Here is a 10,337-nt window from a genome sequence, read left to right as displayed (position 1 = left end):
AGCCACAGCCAGCCTGTCCCAGGAAGGGTGCACCCCCGGGTGGGGGGTGTGTGTGATGTCATCACCCCTTCCTTCTGCTGCACATCCTTCCTGGCGGCTCCAGGGAGAAAGGACCACAGGGCGGACCAGGGATGCTCTGCCAGGAGGCGGGAAGGTCTGGGCACATTCTCGTTTGTCTGGAGGGCCAGGAGCTTTCTCCTTGGGTGTCCAGCGCAGGGGCCAGCCTTGAATGTTTCCCACCAGCCCCCTGAACGTCTCTCCCTTCTCACAGGCGCCTGGGGGACTCACTTTGGAGGGGCTGTCACAGAGCACCTCAACTCCCCGGCCCTTCAGACAGACGCCCTGAGACAGCAGACAGGCTGGGAGGGCCCAGGCCCAGGGCAGACATTGTTCCTCTGGCTGCTTATTTCTTTGGTTTGTGGCTGTTTGACAACAGCAGTAAAAACAGCTTATAAATTAGGTGCCCAGCTGTAAACTGCAGAACAGCCGTGGTGCGAGGAGCTCTCCTCCCCGTGTCTCCTGGCTTTCCCAAGCAGGGCAGGACCCCGCGTCTCCCAGCCCCGGGCCAGGCCCTGGGGCAGGGCTGGGGCCGTCACCCCCTGATCACTGGGTCCCAGGAGCTGCTGTGGCTCCTCAGAGGTCCTTCAAATGTACAGAGGTTTATGTCTTTTCCTTGAGGTCCAAATTACAAGCAGGAAACTAGAGCCTGGGGAGTGTTAACCAAGGGATACAAGGCAGGAAGTTTTTGGTCAAGCTTGATTTAAATCAGCCTCCAGAAGATCTCAGATGAGGCCCATGGTGAAAAAGAGCTGCAGGAAGAAGGCAGGAGGCCTGGCATCCAGGAGTTCAGAGTGCCCTGCTGTGCCCTGACGTGTCCTCCTTTGCAAGCTGGTCCCTCTCTCAGCTTGTTCACAGGGTCAGTTACTGTAGTGGGAGGGACCCCCTGCTACCCCCCAATGGAACTGAGGACAGGCTTGCTGCACTCAGACAGCAGACTGTTTCTCTGGCCACAGAAAGTCACTAGCCCAGCCCTCTAGGGAAGCGCCTTCTCTCTACCCCTTGGCAGAGACAATATCTATCTCTTGGAGCTTTATCTTCCTGGCCCAGCCCCAACAGGAGCCTCAGGCCTGGGTCAGAGCCCAAGGGGCTGTCTAAGCTTCCACCCAGTCGTGCTCACCGCAGACTGTCTGCAGAGGGGCCCCGGGACTTCTGTACGAATTAGAGCTCACCCTTAAAGTTAGTTTCTGAACCGCAGACACAGCCGCCTGGACTCAGCACCCTTGGGTCCGCACTCTGCCCCTGCCCTGCGCCCCCAGCATGGCTGTGCAGAACTGCCGCAGCTGGGCTGTTCCTCTGCATTTGGTTCTGTTTTCTTTGCCAGGGTCGCATCGCTGTGTGTACAGGCAGTACACGTGAGGAGAGCCTCTGGCGCAGGAACAGGGCTGCTTCCTTTCCTAGATCCAGGATTCCACTCTCAAATAGGCCTGGCCACAGGACAACAGTAGCAAGGGCAGGACACACAGGAGACCCAGGGAGAGGGCGCCCAGGTGACGTGTGTGCGTGTGTGCATTCAAACAGAAAGCAACTAGCACTGAGGGGCGGTTCACAAGTCTTACAGGGGCTGCTTTTCCGCAAGCATCCTAGAGTTTTTACTTATTCCTGGTCTTTCAGGGCAGTTGCCCACACATTCCACCCTGGTCCAAGCCCAAGAGGTCTGAGGGGCAAATTCCTGGGCTGTATTAGGCCAGTGTTAGACTTGACACGTTTTAGACCAGTGAGCTACCAAATAATATGCCATATCTTTTTGAGAAATGACACATTTCTAACCCAGTGGAAACATCTGGGAGGTTATCAGATCCAATAAGCTGTGTGACCTTAGGCAATTCAGTTAACCTCTCTGAATTCAACCTTTGTCTTGGAATTTGGGAAAGTGATCCCCGTGAAACTGCTTTGAGGATCAAATGAGATAATGGATGAGAAAGAGCTCTGAAAAGTCAGAGTGCTCTAGAATGTCTAGATTCTAGAGCAGTCACAGCAAGTGTTATGATCCGCAGGTGTAGACTGTGGTGAGTACCAGAGAGAAACTGAGTCCTCCGGGAGACCTTACTGAGCCCACGCTCTTACCTCCTGGGCTGGCTAACCTGACCTTCTCTTTCTTCCTCATGCGGTGCATGTGATCTAGCCATTTTATGCACACACACACACCTTAGATGCCGCTGATTGATGCTTGACCAACTGTGCTGCCCACAGTGCCCAGGATCCCAAATGTCTGCACAGGGTGGGGCCGTGGACCACGGCTGAAGGCGCTTTGCGTGCAGCCTTGCTCCTCACCACCCTTAGCAGTACTCTAGGACCCTGGAGACTTAAAGGTGACTCTGCTATAAGTCTGGATTCATCTGGAGGGGGGGGCCGGGGGGGCGGCTCTAGGGTCAACAGTTTCTATGGGGGCAGGGTGACATCCTAAGACATCCTTTGGCTATCCGATATCTAGTGTAGCCTTCCAGAGTTGAGGGTGGGCTCCGGCTCCGAGATGGGTAGTTTCACCCCCAAAAAACAAGGATCTGTAAAGATCCAGGAAATGTGTTTACAGGCCATTAGGAATAGCCGCAGTCTCAACGGTGGGTTTACAACTTAAGAAGTATCACTGTTTTAGCAGAATGGGAATCAAAGGGCCTTTCTCATTAATGAATTTTTAGTTTCAATTCTGGAGAAAGTCTTCGCCACCAACCAGTCCACATCAGACGTTCAGTCCCACCCGCGCTCTCTCTCGGCCTCAGTTGGGGGTTTTCCAGCACAGAGGACTGGCCGGGGGTTCCTGCAGAGCCCCAGCTCTCCTCCCGTGGTCCACACACGACTCTGAGCACAGGGCTCTCTGTCAGCTTCCGCCAGCCACAGTGCAGAACAGCTAGGATTTCTCTGGGGCTGGTCCCGAGGTGAACAACACTCAGGAATGTCCAGTTTTCCTGAGTCTGAGATCGCAGGTAGCTGCAGGGTGTCCACACAGAAGAGGGGGCTGGGTGCGACCCCCCTCTCCTCCCCTGAGTTTTGGTCTCCCACCGCCCAGCCTACCAAGGGCGGTGCTGGGGTGGGGTGCGTGGTGACCCGTGTGCCCGGGATAGTGCCCCTGGGCTCTCTGCTGCTTCCACTGTGCCAGGAAGATAAAGGCCTGACGCTAAAGCATTTCTCCCTGCTGTCCCCAGCGCCGTATTTTCCCACCCACTCCTCTGGCTTAGTATCGATTTAAACAGAGAGAAGGCAAGTGGGGCGGGCGAAGAGTGCGACCGAGGGAACACGAGGCGGAGGAAAGCGGAGGGGGGAAGAGGCAGGGGAACAGCGCGCGGTGGGCGGGGAGACGCGGCGGGCGGGGGGCAGCAAAGACGAGAGCCGGGAGAGGCAGGGGACGGGAGCGGAGAATAAAGGAGGAGGCAGACGACCGAGGTGGCAGGGATTCCTGCGGCCACCCCCCTCCAGCCTGCCGAAGGGATCTGTCTCCTGCCACCCGCTGCCTCCTCCCAGGGAGGATGGAGCAGGGCCGTGCCTCGCCAGACCACCGGTGCTGGTGATGAGTCCTGGCGTCCCTGGGACTATGCGTGGGCAAGGCATCTCTTCCGCCCCCAACAGCTCCAGCACTCCCGGTGCCCAAGCTGCACCCCTCAGCTCCTGTCTGCAGCGGGAGGCGCCCTGCATGAGCGGCTGCCCTCTGTCTGCTCCGAGGGGAGAGGCGGCCTCCTCCGAAAGGAGGGCCCAGTCCAGCCCTGCCCTGGCCCCGGGAGCGTTCAGCACTCCCGGGGGCAGGCTCTTCGGGGGTATCGCACACCCCGGGCTCTGCTGTCCTCACTCCTCTCTGTCCAGGGAGGGCCTCGGGGCTCCGGGCTTAGGAAGAGACTCGCAGACGGCGGTGTTTACGGCACGATTGGGTGTGCCTGTGTTGCCATGACAACAGTGCGGCTTGCCTTGGTTCGCTCCCACCCCATACTCGGCTCCTTGCACAAGCTAAAAACCTCTCTCCGTCTCAGTTTCTCCAACTCAGCACCCCCTCCCCCACCGTCATTCCTAACTTCCGTGGGACTTAAATCCCTGCCCGCCCTGTCTCTCCCTCTGGAAGGAGTAGAGCTACAGCTTTCCTCTCTAGTCCTCCTAAGAGCTGTAGATTTCCAGGAGCTGATGCCAAGCCCTGAGGGGGACGTGTCCTGTGCTAGAGCCGGGAGCAGGGGGCAGAGGACCCGAGTGAGGTTCGTGGGAATGCTGGGCCTCACGCCTCCAGCACGCTCTGAGAAACTGTCTTCTCCTTCCTCAGAGTGCCCCCCGACCCCTTCCCAGCACCCGGCATCTGACAGGACCCCCTCCGCCCCCTCTGCCCCCTCTGACCCAAACACCTGTGGGCCTCTCTCTTCCAGTTCTCAGTCAAGGTTTACCTCCCCATCAGCATCTGCTGTTTAACCCCACTGAACTGGACCACCAGGCTCCCTCAGTGCTTAAGCGCCCTTGGAGTAAACCTGCACTTGCGCCTGCCTTCCGTGCCCACGCCTGCATCCCGGGCTGGGTGTGGGGGTCTGCCTCCTGCAGCCCGAGCGGCCTTTCTTCTGTCCACCCTCTCAGCCCTGCACCAGAGCCCTCTCCTACGGCAGAGCCATCTGTGTGCCAGGGGAGCGTGAGCAGTCCCTATCCTCTTCACCCTGCCTCCCCTGCCAGGCCGCACAGGGCCTTCTCTGACATCAGGACATGATATTAGGACCTGGGTCTCTTCCTCTGGACTATGAGCTGTAGGGCAATTTAGCTTTGGGCTTCTAGGGGCCACCTTCCCCATCAATGGCAGGTAACAGTGTCTTGATGAATGCTGGGACCTTCTTGAGGACCAGAGATGTATCACCCCTACCAGACTGGTGTTCCCGGGTCAGGGGCTGGGTTCCCCAATCAAATGGGAGCTCCCCAGGTAGGTCTGTTTCTTAAGCAGATTAGGTCTTGGTAGTTTAATTGGTGGAGAAGGCAATGGCAACCCACTCCAGTACTCTTGCCTGGAAAATCCCATGGACCGAGGAGCCTGGTAGGCTGCAGTCCATGGGGTCGAAAAGAGTCAGACACGACTGAGCGACTTCACTTTCACTTTTCACTTTCATGCATTGGAGAAGGAAATGGCAACCCACTCCAGTGTTCTTGCCTGGAGAATCCCAGGGACGGGGGAGCCTGGTGGGCTGCCATCTATGGGGTCGCACAGAGTCGGACACAACTGAAGTGACTTAGCAGCAGCAGCAGTTTAATTGGTAAAATATCAGGCATTTAAGGCTCCTCATTCAAGGTTGAATTCTTTATCTGGATCACTTTGTAATAATCATACCTGATTATAAACTGGGTGGTAACTATCTTGCTTGCCCAGCAAGAAGCTGAGCCTAAAGAGAAAGGCAGGTAATCTTTGCCCTTTGGGGATTTACAGTCCAGCAGAAAGCCTTGTCTGTGCTCTGACAGATAGTGTCCAGCGGGGACAAAGCAATGGCCATACCATCAGAGAGCAGGTCTGGAAAATCTGAGAGAAGGTCCCCAAACCAAGTCCTGAAGGAGGCATAGACACTTGTCATCTGGGTATGGTGGAGCATGACCTTCCAGCAGGAGGGAGCATCCTTAGCAGAGGTGGAAAGTCACCTGGGGCTTAGAAGGCATGGGTGACCATGAGAAATGAGGGTGAGGCCAGGGCACCCTAGTGCTCAGGGGCCTCGTTCCTTCTCCTGGCCAGAACCCTCTCTTGCAGCAAACCTTCATGGAATCACCTGCAGTTGTGTGAACTCTGCAGTCTTTGAGGGCAGGGTGAGGACGCTGGGCCACACCTTACCTCACCTTCAGGTTACCGTTAGGCAGAACCCTCAGTGGCAAGTACCAGTAACCTGTGTCTGTTAGAGACACAAATATCTTTTGAAATGTATCAAAAGATAACCAATGTGATCTGCTTCATTGGCTTAGGAGACAAGTCAGGTCACAGATGTTTTTTAGTATTTAAGTTAAATCCTCTGAGCATCCACCTGCCCAGTTTAGCAGGAAGTCCCATACCTCTTTCTTGATGCCCCTCTCTTCCACCAGAACTCCTGGCCCTTGTAGCTGTAAGGAAAGTCCTAGGCCTTGTGAAGTGGGAAGAGATGGGTGAGCAGACAACAGGAAGGCCTGACCAATCCACGTTGCGTCACTCCTCCTGAAACAAGGCTCTGACAACAGTCTCCCAGGTCTAGCAATGCTTTTCCACGGCTGCCTTGACGTCCTTGCTGCTCAGGGTCTCACACAGACCAGCACCGGGATACTCCACTCCCGGGCCTCAGACTCACTGCGCATGAACGTGTGCTTATGTGCTCAGCCACGGTCCCCAAAGGCCGCCTTCGCGGCTAGACTGGGGAGCGTTGCTGGCTACGGCCATCTGTGCCGGAACCAGCTGCTCTGCTACCAAGATAACCTGGGCTCCAGCGTTACAGCCAGACGGCCAGTCTAGACTAGGGCTTCCCCAATTGTATTGTGCCTTGTATTAGAATTCCTGCAGAGCCTGTTCAAACACAGACCTCAGAGATTCTGACTGAGCGGGCCTTGGATGGGGCGTAACCGTTTCATCTCATCCCACACGATGCCGGTGCCAGTACCGGGTCCCCTGCAGAGCCTGGTCTAGAGTCTTCTTTCCTCAGGATGAGTTCTCCCTGGGAGACCTTGGTGTCCATTCTCCCCAGTGGTGTCTACAGTCACCACTGCTTACTGAGCTTAAGATCAGTGACTTGGTCATGTTCTTTTCACGAAGCTTCTTGAGCCCTGTGCAAGTTTGTCTAGCCCTTCTTCAGTTATCTTTGAGCCCACCTTCCCAAGGTGGGGTCCCTGGATCAGCAGCATCAGCTGGGAACTTGTTGGAAATTCGAATTCTCAGGGCTCACCCTAGAGCTATTGTACTATGTTCTTTTATGTGGTTGTCAGTCAGGTGTGGGCATAGGAAGAGACACCAGAGACACTCAGGGAAACACGTTTATTATACTCACAGCTTCTAGAAACCGGAAGCTTGCCTCATAGGGAGGCCCACATGAGGAAGCACAGTCAGGAGGTAGGAGGCGCCGGAGGGAGGGGGCAGCACAGCCTTTACTGGGGCTTCTGTGGGAAAAGCTGCGCTATGGTGTTCTCACTGCTCACGTGTGGGTATGAGAGTTGGACCGTAAAGAAGGCTGAGCGCCGAAGGAGTGATGCTTTTGAACTGTGGTGTTGGAGAAGACTCTTGAGAGTCCCTTGGACTGCAAGGAGATCCAACCAGTCCATCCTAAAAGAGATCAGTCCTGAACATTTATTGGAATGACTGAAGCTGAAGCTCCAATACTTTGGCCACCTGATGTGAAGAACTGACTCCTTGGAAAACACCCTGCTGCTGGGAAAAATTGAAGTCGGGAGAAGGGGACGACAGAGGATGAGATGGCTGGATGGCATCACCGACTCAATGGCCATGAGTTTGGGCAAACTCCCGGAGTTGGTGACAGACAGGGACGCCTGGCGTGCTGCAGTCCATAGGGTCACAAAGAGTCAGACACGACTGAGTGACTAAACTGAACCGAATTGGCAGGTTTGCACAATTCTGGAGGGCTCTGAGCAATAAGGTGTTGCTAGTTGCCTGGTACCCAGCTTTGGGATGATTAAGGCAGAAGCATTGCCTCCTGGGGTGTCCTGGCCAAATATTAGAGGAGGTTTGGCCCGAGATTGGTTAGTTTACATATCAAAGGAAGATGTGCTCCCAGCTGGACACTTTGCTACCTGATTAGCTCAAGAAGCAGTCCTTCTTCCCAGCCAGAAAGGTTTTCAAGATTACAAAGTGCCTTACAATACAAAAAATAAAAAGTATAAACATACCCTGACTGATCTAGAAACTCAGGGGGTGGGGCTCAGCCCTCCGCTTCAACCCCTGCGGGTGATGCACACGTTGAAGTGTGAGACCGTCCTACATCGCGAGATCCTAGAGGGGGGCCCGCCTTTGTCAAGGCATTAAGCAGTCCTGGTCACTGTCTCCTCTTGGGGCGCGCCTTCCCTGGCTTTACCTGAGCTCCCGCGACCCCGCAGCTGCACCGTGCAGCTGGGAGGCGGCGCAGGGTGAGGGGCTGTGGAGCCCTTTCCAGTGAGCCCCTGCCTGGCTCTGTGTCTCTGGGCTTGTCACCAGCCTCCTCATGTCTCCTTGGCAGAGGTGATGACTGCGCCCCTGATCTCCCAGCCCCGAGTCTCCTTGCTTCTCCTTATCGTCCTCCAGTGTCCTTATCTGCAAAACGGAGATAAAGCCCACCCCCGGGATTATAGAGACGATGAAGTGAGGTGATGTGTGCGGAAGCACCCAGCATATGGTAGAGGCTTGATGGATGTTAGTTGAATTTTAAATTACTTCCTTCTCCTTCCAAGTTTGCCACAATCTCCCTTTACTTCTTATTTCTGCCCTTACTCTGGGCATTCATCAGGCCCCAGGAGCCCTCTCCTCTCTAGAAGTGTCTTTATAGAACCAGCAATCCTCACACCCCACAGATTTGGTGGGGAGAGGAGCTCCCCTTGCAAGTCCTCAAGAATCAGGTGGTAGAGGGAAGAGCTGGGGGCATGCAGGTTGCTCAGGCACCCAGGGATATGTGACCGAGCTGGCCTGCTCCAGGCGTCTGCCTGGTCGCTTCCTGCTAAACCCCGGTTCCCGCTTCTCTGCCAGGCCTCTACCAGCCCCGCTCTCAAGCGAGAGCCCAAAGGAGACCCCCGGGTTTCTTTCCTGCCTGTCACCACCCCAACTCCATCTCCTCCCCCTCCCGCCCCTCTCTGCCAGGGTGCCTCTGCCAACCGGTGGCTATTTATATCCCAGCAGCTGCTGACAGACAGCTGGGAGCTGGGAGGCGGCTGACGGGATGAGGCATAGACGACAGGGTGGTGGGCGGCGCTGTCACTCAGCGGCACTGCCGGGCAGAGCCTGGTCCCCTTCACCCAGGGGCTGAGACCCAGGCGCTTCAGAGGGGAGGGAGCCAGGACTCCGAACCTCAGGATAGCAGGCGACTGGCGTGGAGCTGGGGGACATCTTTACCCCAGCTGAGCTTTTTCAGAGGGGAGAGTGCAGTTAGAGCTTAAGTATCCAAGCACTTGCCCTCAGGGGCTGTATGACCTTGGTTAGGTCACTTCCTTGTACCAGGTAAAGTGAGAGGGTTAAAGACGATGGGTGTTCTCTAAATTGTTTTCTAGCCTCATTAGTAGAGAGATTATAAACACAGATTCTGGATTCTGAACTCTGGCTCTGTCACTTGTTGGCTGTGTGACCTTGGACAATTTACTTAACGTCTCTGTGCCTCTCTTTCCCTCTCTGTAGAATGAGGGCCCTTAATAGCATCTATATCAAAGGCTTTTTGCAGGGATGAAATGAGCTGATTAATATCTTGTGAGGGCATGAGAGTGGTGCCTGGCACATGGTCATCTAATCTAAATAAAACCTCAAGTCTAGATTCTCTGAATGTGTCTCCTTGCTCTAAGAAGTTAACTGCATCAGAAAATATCAGAAAAGGGTGGTCCCCTCTTTATATGCATTTGGCAGGGGGAGGGGAAGGTTTCATGTTGCTCTAGGAAGTTAACTGCATCAGAAAATATCAGAAAAGGGTGGTCCCCTCTTTATATGCATTTGGCAGGGGGAGGGGAAGGTTTCATGGTTCATGCACCTTGTATTATAAAATAAGTAGCCTGCAAGTTGGAAAATGTGTGGGCTCAGGCTGTGTTTGTTCTGAGCCCGAGACCTCGTCTTCTAACTATTCCTTCACCAGTAATCTCTGGGGACTCTTTTTATTCAGAATAGCAAAAGGTCAAAAGGTTACTGTGCTCTTTTTTCTGACCCTGTCTGTCTGTCATTTTTCCTCCAAACCCTTTGCTGTCCTTTTATTTTATAAACGAATACCTGATCTGGGAGAGAACAGAATCCCAAGCATGTGATTAAGTCTCTGGGCATAGCTGTGCCTGCAGGACCAGCCTAGCTGTCAGGGTGAGGTGAGGCTTGAGCAGGAATCTGGGGGGCGGTGACCTTGGAACAGGGAGTCTGTCTGTCCCTCCACCAGCTCTGAGCCCCGTGGGGGGGAGCAGACCCCTCAGATTTCCAGCAACACCTCCTTAGCTGTGGTGTCAGTGGGCAGTTGAGGCATTGGATGAGGGTCCCTTCTCTCTTTCACTAATCTTGGCCCTCCTGTTTAGAAAAGAAATATCCCCATCATAGAGGAGGAGAAGAGAGGGAAGCAAAGGAAGCTGATGGGTTACCACGGAAACCAGCTCAGCACAAATTCAGCTTCAGCTAATAGTTGACTTGCAGAAATACTTCCACAACCCTTACTTAAATGAAAACA

This window comes from Oryx dammah, unplaced genomic scaffold, assembly GCF_014754425.2.
Source record: "Oryx dammah isolate SB20612 unplaced genomic scaffold, SCBI_Odam_1.1 HiC_scaffold_21, whole genome shotgun sequence".
NCBI lineage: Eukaryota > Metazoa > Chordata > Mammalia > Artiodactyla > Bovidae > Oryx > Oryx dammah.
The sequence above is the reverse complement of the archived record's forward strand: the minus strand, read 5'-3'. Positions refer to the sequence as shown.